Source organism: Boleophthalmus pectinirostris, unplaced genomic scaffold (assembly GCF_026225935.1).
Source record: "Boleophthalmus pectinirostris isolate CB_2022bp ecotype Guang Dong unplaced genomic scaffold, ASM2622593v1 HiC_scaffold_8, whole genome shotgun sequence".
In the NCBI taxonomy this organism is placed as follows: domain Eukaryota; kingdom Metazoa; phylum Chordata; class Actinopteri; order Gobiiformes; family Gobiidae; genus Boleophthalmus; species Boleophthalmus pectinirostris.
In genome coordinates, this window is record NW_026571515.1 from 22,781,229 (window position 1) to 22,797,691 (window position 16,463).

A 16,463-nucleotide genomic window follows, 5' to 3' on the forward strand; every position below is an offset into this window, starting at 1 on the left:
TCAGACAGATAAGACTGGAGAAGATTTTTGTCGAAGACCAGTAGGAGGCTCATTTGTCATTTTAACACCATTTTGTAGAATTGTCACTGGAAACTAAAGGGAGACAAACCACATTGCTTTATATTAGGATTATCAAATTACATTTTACCAAATAAAATAGGCTAGTATTGCACCTTTGCAGATGGGTAGCTTGTAAGCCAAAGTCTAAAGTCAGGATGGCATGTTTCTGGGCTTAGGTCTTCACAGATTTTCTCTAGAGTGGACATCCAGGAAATGGCCAAATGACAGTTTTGCAGACACACCCACGACCCGTCCTGCATAGCTGTCGCAATCATTTTTGCAGCAATGGGACCTTGGCCTTGTCCCAAAGATATAGACTGGAACTTTGTAGCCGCCATGTTCTTGTCAGTGGCAAATTTGAGCAAACCTTTGGAAAGAATATTTTTTTAGATGACAACTAACAACAGATGTCATATAAAGTAGTACTTAATGAAACGAAAATATGCAGCATAAGTTGAAACATGTATACAAAGAAAAATACTTACTGGCCATAGGATCCGCTCCAGGACACAGAACAAATACAAGTGGAATGGTGGCGTTAGAGTCTTCATAACTTTTACTTAGGTCAAAAGGAGGTGGTTGGACAAATGTCTTCCCCAGTTTGTCAGTCAGATATTTGGTAATAGCTGGTACCATCTTATCAGGTCGTAGACAGCGAATTATGATTATCTTCTGAAGCTCATTGAGTTTTTCACACCAGGGTGCAGGTAGAGGAGTGTTTGCTGGATCTTTGCTATCATATATCACCTTGAATTCCCCAGGGTTTTTGATAAAATCATTTCTGTATGCATAAGATTGTAATTAACCCAAGTATAACTTAAAAAAGGAGAAAAATGCAGAAAATGTAAAAGTTTAGGCTCAACTTACTTTATGCCCTGTAAGCCCGGGAGTTCATTGGCTCTGCAGATCTCATCCCAGTTCTTGTCCTGAAGCCAAGAGGGGTCAGGGTTGGGAATGGTGTTTTGTAGGCCTACTCCTCCAGTCAGCAAAAACATAAACTGGGAGTATTCAATCTCATTCTTTGCCCTGTACACAAAAGGTATCAAGATCTATATTTGTAATTGAATATTAAAATTGGTGTTTTAATATACTTACAATTGTAGGTTACAACAGAGGAGGAATGAAAAAAGAAGTTTGTCTTTCTCAAATAATGAGCGGCATACATTGGAGTATAAATTGTAGGTGAAGTGATCAATGAGGTACCGAAGACGCCTCTCCAGTATCTTTGACTTATTGCTGATAAAAATAAGATAATTAAATAGATAATATGAGTCATTTATGCATAAATCATGTAAAAAAAATGTAAAGGGTTAATCTATTTTCACGTTTTCTGTTGGCAAATACTTACCTGTCTTGGATAGAATTAATGTATAGGTTGACAAACCAGCTGAGAGAATACTGGTACATGGGGTCTATATTGCTCAGGTCAGCAATACTGAAGAACAGTGTAGATGAATGCTTTGCTATTGGTCTATATAGCCTTCTCTAGATTCTGCTATTTTGACCTCTGTTTTCTCTGCAATCTGAAACACAATTTCAGAATGTTAGTTTTCATGTTTTATGTTATTGTTTGTAACCTTTTTGTTTACAGACCTGCTGTTTCTTTGTTATCTCGTTTGACAAAATCTTAGCAGAATCTAAAATCTGAATTGCAGACTCATCTTCCAGAATATTCCCCTTTGAGGATTGTAATGTTTCCAGTATTTTGTCTTCAGTTTCCTTCAGCTGTCTTTTATTGGCTGCTGACTGTAAGATTAAGGCATTTCTTTCCTCCTCCAGCTCTGGTCTGTGGAGCAAATGGAGCACAAGCAATTCTCTGCAAACTCTGACAGACATATAAATTTGCTATATAGCATTATGAGTTTGAACACTACCTTTCCTTGGCAACTACAATCCCCAAAAGCTGGTCCTCTAAGCCTTCAGGGGTTATCATGAAATTAAGCAGAGACACTTTGGTGGATAGTTCGGGCAGATAGTGTGGGTTTCTTAGTTTAGTAGTGATGTAGAAACGGAAATCAGAAGAGTACTCAATCACACTCTCTCCAAGTCTGATATAGTCAACACCTCCTAGAACAGTACAAGACTACAAATTAATATAACATATGTAAATAAGATCAGTCTACTTAGCTATATTTGCATCACCTTGTTTGAATGTCTGCTTGAGGAGCAGTGGTTCCAACGAAGGGTCAAGGTCTTCTCCCACATTTTCAAGCAGGAGTGGTGTGCCGAACTGGATGCAATTTTCCAATGTTCTCATATAATCTGCATCTGTCAGCTTTATGACACTCAGGTTGTTGTCCTTTTCTGAATTCTTCACCCACTTGTTTGCTTGGCCTTGAGGATCAATCATTAAAGGCCTACAATAACATACACATATTAGATGTTATTTACAAATATTTATACTTATTATAGTGTAAACACTTACCATCTTCTTGAATTACTGACAATAACTCCATTGTCAATTGAAAAACTGTCATTGGGAAGGCCTGCAAAATTCCAAGCCCTGATCTTAATTGGATCTCCCAGAGTTTTACTGAGGGAAAACTCATTAGATGAGGGAATATTTCTTGACTGCAAAAAATATTTAAACATAAATAGAACTTACTAATGAGGCTTTTTTGTTAATTATTTTTAGTAATTACATACTTTGCAGAGGTTAGTCCACTCTTTTGTACAGTGCTGTCTGAAGCCTGCTGTAAAGGCTCCCAGATAAGCAATGACACCGGCCGAAATGAGGACATCCCCAGTCAGGTTGTCATAGGTGCTCTGCAGGTCATCTGCCGCTTTACGCCACCTAAAACATACATAAATGTAAACTTGAGAACAAGTTTAAAGTAGATAAAACCATTAACATAAGCATAAACAAATGTTGCTCTTTCTTTACCTTGTCTTCTCTCCTCCAAGACCACCAATAAGCTTTTCAGCTCTCTCCAGTTTCCTTGCACACAAATCTACCTGGAACTCTAATTGTGCCTTTTCTTCTGTCTTTTCTTCAAATGTTTTTTGAAGAGCAGCCAAACGATCCTCAACCTCTTTGAGCTCAGCTCTCTTTCGGTCCAACAGGGCCATAGTGGTTGCAAGAGACTCTTGGGCTACTGCCAGATTGGCTTTCTTTGGGCTACAACCTATAGGCACACACAATTTCTATTTTAGACTAAAACCAATGACTTAAGATAGGACATGAACAGCTCAGCCACACCAGACCTTAGCCACTCTGTCATACTCTTCCATTGCTTTTATCCATTTACAAAGGCCCTCTGCTGCTGAAGATGCCTTCGCCACTATACTGGGGTCGAATTCGGGATTAGTCATGTACTCGGTGCGAATCTTTTGCATCACAGCTGCCTACAGAGGCAGAGGAAATATAGTTCATATTTATTTATCAAGCATCAAAACACAAAGATTGAATAGTACACACGTTGAGAACATACAGGAATATTGTCCTTGTCGTACTCTTTTAGATCTCGTAAAAAATTCATATCACCCAGTAGCTTCTTGCTTGGTCCCCAGTAGTCAAAAAATCTATAAAATATTACACACACTTATGAGCATATTGTTGACAATAACTAAAATATGATAAAAATGTAAAGAACATACCTTTTTACCAGTTCCAGTGGGGTCAGGGACTTTATCTGGTTTTATATCCTTCATTACACACACAGCAGCCATCACAAGCTTCACTCCTGATGGTGGGTTTTTCATTGACTTCACAATAGTGACATCAGAAGGCTGAAACATGGAAGCAGTTTAATTTACTGGAAGGTCAAAGCACAAAAGTTTCTATGGCTACATGGGACACATAATATAGATTAAAGGAGGAAATACCAACCTTCAAAGTATCTAAGGCTGCAAGAGCAGTCTCTAGGGCAGGGATGGCTTCAGCCAAATCACTCTCACACTCATTCTTTAAAGCTTGGGCCTCATTTGCTTTTACAGTCGCTGCTTCTTCATCAACACGAACAGTTTTACTCTTAGCTTCCACTTCTTCTGACTCAACTTCAATAACCTGAAATACAAAAAGGTAGATTCAGTTGTCAGTTGGATTCCTATGCTTTATTGAAGATTTACAGCATGTGAGATCAAAAACAATTATGCCCACCTTCATCATTTTTGTATTGTCAATTTTGGCTTGTTCCAGTTTGGGCTGTAGGTCTATCAGTTCCTGCTTCATTTCTCCCACCTAAGGTATATAGAATAGAGTGTGTTGAGAGGGTTGTAGGGGCGTGAAATTACATGGTGGCTTTATTAAGTGTCCTCGTTCTTTACAGTTGAAACAGCTGTTTCTGAGGTCTCCCCACATTTATGCTGCCCATTAAGACAATATTGTTCAGTTCATTTTGTTTTTTTACTCTACAGGGAATCTGATTGTGCCATGCAGTGATGCCAAAAGTTAGCACACTATCCACTAGTGCAGAGGTGTCCAAACTTTTTTTCATCGAAGGCCAAATCACATCTCAAATGAGGCTTAGAACATTCATTTTAGGTCTGTATCACAATGCAGTGTGATGTTATTGGGGTTATAGTGGCTGAATTACTTGCTGTAAAAATGAATGCCTAGGGCCAATTTAACAGAAGGTCTGACAGTAAAAATGGTTTGGACAGAAGAGTAATGTAAGGGTTTTGTTTACTGACTTTCACATTACCAAGCTTCCTCAAATGGTACAGTCAGACGGTGAGAAGATTCTTTTGTACACACCTTCTATACTGTGCTCATTTGGAAAATGACTACCCACAATTGTGCCAAAGTACTTAAAAATGCTCAACACACAGAGCAGAACATTTATATTGAAACTGGAGCAGTTTCTTGGCCACATTCATTAAATTCCAACTTGTACAAATAAAACAGAGAAGATATAATACTGCAATATTGTAGAATATACAGTACCTGAGATTCAGCAAAAGCTAGTTTATCCAAGCCATTAGTATAACGTCGCTTTGCCTTCATAACAATGTCTCTTTTTTCAGTAAGTAGCAGCCGAAAAGCTGCCATGAGCTCCAAATAGGATGTAGGAGTCACATAGTTATAACGGCCAAGTTCTGACAGAAATCTGCAACAAGTAGTAGTTTGTTTAGTAAATAAGACTAAATGAATGCATGTAAAATCCCCAGGCCATACCTATCAGAGAGCTGCTTTAGAGAAGTGTGGAATGTTTTACATATTGGTATAACCTCATGTCGCTCTATTTCAGTCATTTCTAGTGTCTTCAGGAATGAAATAGCTACTCTCTCAAGAGCTTCTTCTGGCCATGGCTAATATACAAGAAAATGACAATGACATTTCAACTTGACTATATGATGCATTACAATTTTACACATATGTTTTGAGATACAAATCTTTTACCTGAAACCAGTCAATAGTGCAGCAGTTAATGAGAGATGGAAACTGTCGCAATCTGTTTCTAAATGCATTTCCAATTGGACTGAAGGCCACCACAATGTGCAGGTTTTCTCTGCAGCGTGCAATAAAAAAGGCAAACAGAGTCAAAGGACTCAGCTCCACATTCTTGTTACCAGCCTGAGCAATAGGGCGTATGGCCTATGGAAAAAAATAACAAAATAAAAAAAAAAATACTGAAAATCATTTAAGTAGTTAATTGTAGTATAGTTTACCTCTATTATCTCTTGCTTTTCATCTACAGCAAAGAGATTAGGAACCTCTCCGGTGTTCAGGACACTGTCCACATCCTCAAGAAATGCTTCATCTTTGATTTGAGTATCCGTGAGGAGAAACACAGTCTTCTGACCTTTCACCCCAGCATTTTTCATCAGCATCTATAACAAATTCAGAGACAGTGTAACTACAAAGGTAACACATCTGTAAAGATGTTTATACAACGCTCACCTTGATATCATCCCTCCACTCGGTCAAGCCGTAGCTCTTGGAGATTTCAGGCTGAAACATGGTCATGTGGGCCATAAAAGTGGCTAGACGGGTTATGGACTGTCGACCACTGCCTCCCAAACCCACCAGCAGAGCATTCCCACCAGGTTGCTTTAACACACGACTAATCCGAGACAGGTGCTCTAAAACATAACTATATGACAAAACAACATATTCAGCTGTAAAGCTTTTGATATGCATTCCAAAAATAACACTAGAGTATATAAAAATCTTACAGAAATATAACAAGGTTCATGCGGCTCTTGTTCATCTGGTTGTATTCTACCAGACAGGACTCCACCACTTTAGCAAATTTGTCCACTGATGGCACTTCAGCATACAGACGGTCCTCATCTTCCAAGTCAGGGGTCATGTAGTCACCAAATAAAAGATTACGCATGTCCTCTTCCACAAGCTTAAAAATTCATTAATTAATTCACCTAAAAAAAACAACACACTAAGGTGGAACACATCTTTTTAACTTACTTGCTTGCCCGTTTTTAGATGTTCAAAGACTTGATCAAATGATTCTTTGAAGTTATCGTGAAGAATGTTGCTCATTAGCCGGTAAAGCCAGGTGCGGTCACTGTCATCCACCAAGCGGTCGTAGTAGACTCGGAAAACCTCGTGAACAAACAAGCGGATCATAGTTTGTTTGCTTTTAAGCGACTGTTTCTTCAGGAGTAGACAGCCTTGGATCACTCGAGAGAAGTCACGCAGGTTAAAAGTGTAATGTGATTTGGCTGGAGTAGGAAGCAAGTACTCCATGGCCTTCTTGTAAACCTGTGAAGCCCAAACCACATAATTTAAAAAAAAATGAATGTAGCAAAACTATGTAACATTATTGATTTTACTAAATTTACCTCCATGGTGGCTGTGACAATTTGATTGCCAATGGTGAAATATTCAGGGGTAAACTCATTGTTTTTTTAGATAAAAGGACATTATGTTGGAGAATATGCGAACCATTGTATCATCACTGAAGGCATTAATACTGCAGATGTTAAAGTGTCTCAGGAAGCGAGATGTAACAGCATTTCTTCCTCCACCAGGGGGACCCATTGCAGAGATAAATTGAACGTCTACTAGGCAGATTCTGGATGTGTCCTTGAGATCATACCTGCAAAAAAATATAGATATAAATAAAAATAATCACTTCAGAATTTAAAGCAAATATTGTACCAGTTTCCATGGTCCATGAACTGTCTGAGAAGTTCCACTGGTGGTTGTGCTCCAAACTGTTCCAGCGCTGGCATATTCACATCATCGACAAATATTATGCACTTCTTTCCAATTGGGGGCCCATAGACTCCCTGTCTTCGCTTATTTAATCTGGACATGATGATATTCTACACAAAACAAGTACACATTTTACATTTTGAAATCTAAATAAAAATTGAATATAATCCTAATAGCTTACTTGTGTCTGATTGGCACTTGTGCGTGCTGAAAAGTTGATGAAAAAGGGTAGATAGAGATCTTTGTCTAAATTGTTCAATAGTTTGTCCTTGATATACACAGACTTCCCAGTGCCAGTGGGGCCAACAAACAAACTAGGCCTGAACAGAAAATACACAAAGTAAATAAAAGCATGTAATTTCTACTTAAACCTTCAAAATATGATGCTGTATGTCAATTTGAGAATGGTACGCAGTGCTTGTAAAAATGCTTACACTCCATATGTGATGCATAGGTCCATAAGGTATGTATAACGGACCGTGTCAATTGTGGGAACAATTATCTCTTGCACTTTGGTATTTTTGCCCCCTAAGTTGACATTCTTGATGCCGTCATTCCAATGAATCCAGCGACCTTTACCTTTAAACTGTGCAAAAAATATTCATTAGCATTATTCATTGCAGTAATTGAGGTAATTGTGTAATTGTAAGTAATAACACAGTAGTACCTCATAAAAGTAGTCGTAAACTAAACCTTTTTCATCTAGTGGACATTCCCATTTCCCAATGGCCTCAGGAATAGGGTTTTTGTCTGTCTTTCCTGTTAAAGTGGTTCTAAAGAACTCATTAAACTTCCCCCGGCTCTGTGCATCACAACTGCCCCCTACTGACCACACTAGAGAGAAGGCAAAGGCAGCCTGTAGAAGAAAAAAGAGAATAGAGAATTTAAAAACAACTGGAATCAAAGTGATAAAAGGTTGCTCTCTCAATTTACCTTAATCCAAACATGAAGGATTTTGTCTTCAGGGTGTGTCTTGACAGGTTCAGATAGCAGCATTTCAAACAGACGACACAGTGAGGTCACAGTGTTACTGTCACTAGTCGGGACAACTTCCTGTAGAAAAAAATGCATATTTACAATACTGATATTCTTAATTGTATGTGTAAATATAATTTTATTCATTTTCATCTGAGGTTTAGGCTACCTTGCAGTATTTGCGCAGCATTCTCAGGGCAGGGGGTAAAAGCCAGTGAAATAGTTCTAACAAAAGGGTCCTGCTCACTGGACTTTGTAAATCCTCTGGAAGAGTATTGAACCAAGAAAGAACTAAAGGCTCCCAGCCTAACTGAGATGGCTCCATATAGATCATACCACATCTACTGACTGTAGCAGGCTGCAGAACAAAAACAGTAACTACATTTACATGCTTATACACTAAGATAACATTTGCATGCTTATGTACTAGTATCTGGTAACTTACAGAAGCTTGTGAAAGATCCATAGCCTCAAAGATAAGGCTCATCTGATTGGACATCTGAATAATCTCACCACTCATCAGACACAGCTGTCAGGGTCAAATAAAAATTTTAAGTGTACATGACATACAAATGAAGCCATTTTTTCATTACCTTTTTGTTATCATCAAGTACTGTGTTCATGCTCTCAATCCACAGAGTATCTATGGGTCCATCAAACACTACCCATTTACGTTCTGGTGTCTCAGCTGATGCAAATTCCCTAAACGTGTTAGCCACAATACCATCTGTCCACTTAAAAAAATAAAAATTGTACTGCATAAGGACATTTTTCACAGTCAGTAGCAGTTACATATAGACACTGATGTACCTCATGGGAAACCAAATCAAACTGCCCGAAGAGCTGCCCCATAGTGATGGACTTAGGGTTCAGTGTCCTGTAAATGACCTTCTCCTCCTCTTGACCCTGTTCATTCATCAGAGTCAGTGTGTCTGCTAGAACATGTAGAACTTTGGTCTTTCCCGCAAAAGATTCTCCAACCAACATGAAACTGGCAGAGATAGATACATACATGTAAGGTTAATGTTGTGGTAAAGTATATCATTTTAATATTTAACAGAAAATAAACATACCCATGTCTCACAATCATCATCTCATATGTCTGAATCATCTTCTCTAAAAATACTTGAGTAGGTTGGACATTGTGGCTTTTGCAGCACTCTTCAGCAGCTTTATAAAACAACTACAAAAAAGATCAAATAAGTTTATTATTGTATATATAAAGTATAAAGTAAAGAAGCTTAGTAAATAAACTAGATTCATACCTGATAGTCAGCTTTAGGAAGGGAGATTCCAGGAAACAAATCGCTGGTAATCCCATTGAATAGAGGAATATCATGAGACAGAAATTTAGGCTCATTAACATCTTTTATAGATCTCAGGAGCTATAGGAATAAAATAAAATAATATATTACAAAATGCTCAAAAACACATTGTCAGTGAAAGTTTATAGTTCATACCAGTATATCCTCATTCTCTTCTGGATACTTCAGTTTGAGATTTCCAGCTGCCACAAGTACAGCTTTTACGGCCCTCATGCCATAGTCGTAGTGAAACTGGGAGGAAAGCTGCTCTGAGCACAGTCTGTAGGTCATTACTATCTTCACTGACAATGGTTTGGCATTCAGAAAGCCGTACGAATACAGCGAGATCTCAGCAATCAAAGCATAGTTTGGGACCATCATGGCAACAGTTCGAAATAAAACCTGGGAAAGAAAATTTTTACTGTCAGGTTAAAAAGGAAAATATAGCAAATACAGCAACATAACAAAAAAGTGTTTAGTTTACCTTAAGATTGTCAGGTAGTTCCGATCGCCCTGCATAGCCTGGGTTCATGGTGATGGACACAAAGCAGTTGGGATTAAGTTTGAGTGTTGTTCCTTCAAAATCAAAGTACTCCAGCTTCTGCTCAATGGCTCTCTGAATACACAGCACTTGTTGAGCCACGACAGAAAGCACCTCCAGTTCAATTCGATTGAACTCATCAAAACACGCCCATGCACCTGAAGATGCCAGACCTTTGAAAAACTGTAAGAGGAAATGTTATCAAATGAGTTAACCACATGCATGTAGGTTTAACATAATGTAACACAAATTCTAACCTTGCCCATTGCAAGATAATCCAACCCATCTGAACAGTTAAACACAACACACTGAACAGCAAGTGCTTTGGCCAAATCCTTTGTGGTTTCAGTTTTCCCTGTTCCTGCTGGACCCTCAGGAGCACCACCCAGGTTTAGGTAGAAAGCCCCAATCTAAAAAACAGAAACAGTTTAAGAAATCATGATATATTACACCACTAAGTTTTTTTTTTTTTTTACTTACCAGAGTTCGGTAACATCTGTCTGTCAGTGGAGTGATGACTAAACGTGGAGAGTTGCCAAGATATTCATAAGCATACTTGACATCACAGTTGATAATTCTAACATGCACATTGTCGTTGGTCCAGTAGTACCGGAGCTGGGCCAGCCACTGGAAGTCTGTATCTTTTGATACACCTGATTGTAGTTGGATAGATATTTAAAAATAGTGTATAGAGCAACGAAATTGTTAAAATGAAAGTGGTCTGTGATAGGATACCTTTCTCAATGAGCTCCATGATGACATCTCTGGCATGTACATCTATTGTGACCAGTGCTCCCAAAGTGGTTCGAGTTTGTTTGGCCAGTTTTCCTCTCACAAGCTCCACAATGTCATTCAACTGACTTTGGAGCTGCTCATAGTACTTTTTCAAAACCTAGACAAAAAGGAATTTAAAAACTGTTCCATACCATTTTCAGAATCTTGAAATCTTAACTAAACTAATTTTAAACTAACCCCTGCTCTAATAGCTTCATGTACTTCCAATGTCCAAAAGATTTGTGAAGTACAAAGCACCACCTGTCCAGGCCACTCCCTCACCCACTGGCTGCGGGTGGTTTCAGCATAGGCCTGAAAAGGACATAATCACACAGTTAAATGATACACACAAGATCTTAATAATATTGGACATGAATTCACTAACTTCTCTCGAACGAGCAATCACATCATTAACACTGCGCAGCATCACATCCTCCACCTGCACCAGCCACTTCTCCACTGCCCCTTTGGCCTCTACTGTGGAAATGTTCTGGACAAGGGCAACACGCTCCCCTTCACTGCTATACATGGCCTACAGGAGAGAATGATTATTATTATGTTGTAATTTTAGTGATAAAATAAAATAGAGCATAATGTGCACCTGGATATCCAAATTGGGTAAGAAGTCCAGTTTAGAGATACCCTCAAAACACTTTTTAAGGTGTGGCTGAACTCGCAAGGGATCCTTGGTCTCTGACAAAATCTCTAACATTTCATCATTTGACAAGAAAAAGAACCTGATGACAGAAATTATAACTGTATTAGTATTGTGTAAATTTTTCTCTTCGTATGTATAAAGCGCATTCATCATCTTACCTTGGAAAGAAAAGGCGCTTCTTTTCAAGATATGCATTTAGACCTTTCATAATTGTGTCCAGTAAGTTATTGGATTCCTGTAGCTTTTCAAGTAAATCAGGCAGTGATGTTGCTGGTAGGATCTTTAAAGCAAGCAGAGCATATTATCTACTAACATATAAAGGCTTATGTTATAGCCATAAGACTAATAACATTACAACATTTAAAATAATGCATGCCTTAGGGTCCTTGACACAGTGTCTCATGACCTCTCTCCAGATTTTATCAACAGTTTGGAAAAGACGTCCCTCCTCTGGAATCTGATGCATGATGTCCTGAGAGGAGAAAATGGGTTCCAGGTAAAGCCATTGAGTCTGCACTTTTACCCACTCATCAATGGTTCCTTGGATACGAAGCAAACGATCTTCCCAACTCTGTATAAAAAAAGAAAATCAATTAATGTGAAGTAAGCCCGACATGTTTTTGTAAAATATCAGTAACCTGCCTTGATTTCATGTTCAAATGGCTTAATAAATGGTGAGCCCCTCATTGTCTGAGTCTTAACTATTTGGTCATCCAGCATAGTTTGAATCTCGTCCAGTGATATTAGAATAGATACGCCAGTCTCTCTGTGAGGCTGATGGTGGAAAGCAACATCATCCCATATGGTCACCATAGTCTTCATGGCTTTCTCAAAAGAAAATTCCTGCAGCGATAAAGAAAACATGATTAGGGTGAAAAGCTCAAAATGTAACTGCAATGTGTAATATACTTACTTTACTAGCAGCTGCACTGACAGACTCGAACTTGTCTAGGTAAGGAGTGAGGTTTTGTTTTAGGATTTTTCTTAGTGTAGTGCCAGAGTCTGGGGTAATATCATATCCTACTATTTTTGACATTTGGTCCCAGTGGCGTTGTCTGATGCCCGGATTACAGAGAATGGACACAAGAGGAACATGCTCCTACAATACAAGATGCATTGTTTAGTTCTTCAACACGCATTTAAAGTATTTTTACTACTTCTACTACCTTAAACTCTTTGATCTCTTGTAACACAGTACTGCACAAAGTTGCAGTGGGACTCTCAGTTTTGCTTGAATCTTCTGCACCCTCTTGCCCAGCTTTACTCTGTCTCTGTTGGAAAAACTTTAACATCTTGAAAACGTTCCTGAAGAATTCATCAACTTCCACTTCCATGCTCTCTCCATTCAGGCCCTGGAAAGATCCATCCATCCATCTAAACAGAGACACTATTAATGCCACATATTTGTTACCACAATAAATAAACTAAAAGGAACCATACAGTAAATCATACTTTTTTTCTGTGTGCTGCCACTCCAGCACAAGCCCAAAGAGTTTCTGGTAAGGTTCAATGCTCTCTTTAATTGCAGCTACTTCTGGGTAACTGGTTTGCGCCATGTCGTAAACTTTTTCTTCTTTATTGATGTATTCTACAGTTTCCTCTGCCTCCCGGATCAGTTTCTGAACAATCCTAATATCTGCCACATACTGCAACAAGACCAGTTTTAGGACAAATTTTATATAAGGCCTAGAAAACATAATATTCATAACCATATTTGGTTACATGAAATTGTATTTTTTACCTGTGGAATCAGGTCTAGCTCTGAGCATTCTGGGAAATCAAGAATTCTGTGGGCTAATTTAGTCAACTCTACCATTAGTTTTTCTCTTGTGGCAATCAGCTCATGTTTTCCTTTATACTTAGCTTTCTCTATCACCTAGAAAAAAACAACAACTCTGTATTATATTACAAGAAACAATTATTTTACAGCATACGGAGAGAGAAGAGGATTACCTCATCACTTAGTTCAAATGCCTGCATGATGTTTTGTGGCCACAGAAATACAGTTTTGTGAAGCTTCAGATCATCAGGCTCAAATATGTGGACATCCACAAGGTACAGTAATTTTTTAAGGGATTCCTGGTACAGAAGCATTATACACAAACTGTTATATGAAGAAAATAAATCATTAGTTAAAGCCAGTGGCAATATCAGTGGACAGCTTAATTACAGGGGACAGGTAACACAGAACATTAACATGAAAGAAATATATCATATAGTTAAAAACTAAGTATACTGTTATGAAAAAAATAAATCATTAGTTAAAGCCTAAGCACTGTAGGCCTACTCACAGATATTTTCTTCTGGAGTTGTGAGAGAGACCTGTTGTTTTGGTAAAGTTGATGTATTCAATCATTTCAACCATCTTTTCTGTGCTTTCTGGTACTTTCTGAGCATTCTCCTTGATTGTTTCAAATTCTGAACAAATCCTTCAAACACACAGAAAACGTGATATAAATTACATATGGATCCAATTGTATAGTAATTTATGTAATAAATTGATACTTAAACCACTTACTCCACATTAAGCACTCTGTGATTGTTAACTAGTTTCTTGATGAGTTCTTCAGCAAAGTGTTTAGCTTTGTTGGCTAGTCCCTGCTTTAGTTCTTCACAATCCAGATGGACCATTGTGAAGTGGGCTTTGGCTGGAAGGTCGATAATCTCTTTGGACAAACGATGGAACTCCTCCACTTTCTTAAAATATCAGACCGGGTATATATATTTTTATTTATAATAGCTATTGTAAAGTCTACCTTATTTTTAAGTAAGTACCTGAGTATATTCTTCAAAAGAATGCTCCTCCTCCATGAACAACTTCACTTGAGTTTGTGCAGTTCCATTAACAAGCCATGCATATTTTTCAACTGTAAAGGTAAACAAATATTATTTTGTGTAAAATAATTATTGTAATCTTATATACTGTCAAAAAGACATAATTTGTATAATATTACCATAACTCTGGAAATGTTTGTCGGGTTCCTCTAAATTTTTTTCAACCGCTGTCTTCAGTATGGCATTAGCACTACCCCATATATGATCAGCCACTTTAGCGTCCACAAATGAAGATGTTGACTGAGCCAGCCATGATTGGACAGTCGGTACTTTCTTTAGAAATATAAACAACAAATGTTTGACATAACTCTTCAAACTAATTCTGAGCCTGAAGTCTGAGCCACACTTACCTGCAGTGTACTTGTTATTGAATTAAGAATCCCAAAAATGGCTCCCCCTAGATCTTGTAAGGTTGGGTAAATCTCCATCTTTTCATCATCAAATGTCAGAGACATTCTGAACAAAGGCAGGCTGTGCTGATTCTTTTCATCAAAAAGACTAGCATATTGTGCTACACTTTTATGAAGCAGGGACTTAAGCTGTAAAATATTATAAACAAATTTGAATGTAAGAAATAGTATATGTGCTGTATATCCAAGTATTTGATCTTAACCATAAAAAATGACACAGTAATCTCACCAGATTGGACATAAGAGTGGATGCACAGTTGTAAAAAGAGTCCAACTTCTCTTCTTTAATACCCTTTACTGTATCTCTTAGGGTTAGCAGATGAATAATTTTCGGAAACCAAGTGTTCATTATGTGCTCTTCTGTTCTCTTGCACTCCAATGCCATTTTATTGTGTAAACTTTTACAGTCAACAGGCCCTGAAACTCTGAATAAACATTAGACATAATAAATCATGCTATTATTACATTGTTATTATGCCCAGTGCATTTTATTACCTGTAATCTGAAAGATCAGCTAAGACTATTGGAGAAAATGTGGTGTAACTGATGTCCAGTATTATCTGCATCACTGGATGAAGAATGTGCAAATTTGCTTTGATCTTCCTGTGGCTTTGGACAAAGCTTTCGTGCCGGGGTTGTGAGAAATCCAAAATTCTATTGCACAAGACAAAATATTTACAATATGTTGTCTAGGTTGATACATTTATTGTGTAACTTACTCAAGTGAAGTAACTTCCTGTTTCTCAGTATTCTGTTTGTGTGGTTCTTTTAAAATTGAGCCCACTGATGCAAAAGCAAAATACATTAAAGTAACCAATTCTATTAGTAGCAAACACACACTTAAGAGTAAAGACACTAAATATAAAAAAATACCTGTATGTTTGACAATTGCATTACGGAAGTCCTCGCTCACTTCTGTGCAGAGCTCCTGTAACAGTGCCTGTGTTCTTGGAGTATTTTTAAGTTCAGGCAGGAGTCGGCCAGTGATGGAGTGCAGCCATTCTTGTTGTATTGGAGTAAATGGACCACTTTCCACACGTTTCTTTAAAAATGCATTCATCTGAAAATAGGAGAAGCAAATGTTATTTCTCAAACATAAGCATTTCTCTGTTAATGGCATAAACCTGTAAACCAACCCGTTCCTTCTGGTCTTCACTGATCATCTGTGATAAATTTGAAAACACTGTGTTAGATGGATGCTTGAAATAAATAATATTTTATGTAGACAGTGTCTAACTGTGTATTTCTTACAGAGGGTGGAAACTGTGGCTCTGGTGATGAGCTCTCTGGTTCGTTATCCAAGCACCGTCTATAGGCAGCCATGGCCCTGGACACCCTGTATGACAGTATATACAATACAACTGCTTTAGCCAGCTAACATTGTAGTTAACTGCAAGTGTTTCCAACCTGACAGAACACTTACAATAACAATCGACGTTGGTCATTTAGCATTTTCTTTTTTCGACGCTTCTGAAGTTTCTGATGAATCAACATGCATGTCTCTTTGACAGCGTCGACCTGCTTTGTGTCAGTTGGCGGCAGGACTGGGAACTTTGGCAAACCATCCACTTCTTCGTCTTTGAAAATTCTACCGGAGGTTGCCATTTCTACCAAAAAAAACATTAACATCAAAGGAAATCATTAAGTTAGATTGCCAAGTTAATTAATGATCAAGTTTATAACACAACATTAACAGACATCTTAGTTCATTAGAATAAACAATGCTTGGACTTTTGTTGATGTTGTGTAGGTAACGTTTCGTGAAGGTAAATGGCGATAATGATGG

The 16,463-nt window shown here is 37.9% G+C and overlaps 1 pseudogene; it reads right to left on the bottom strand.

Moving 5' to 3' along the window:
• On the bottom strand, positions 1-16,184 carry LOC129412343 (dynein axonemal heavy chain 12-like; annotated as a pseudogene).
• Positions 16,185-16,463: the final 279 nt, after the last annotated feature.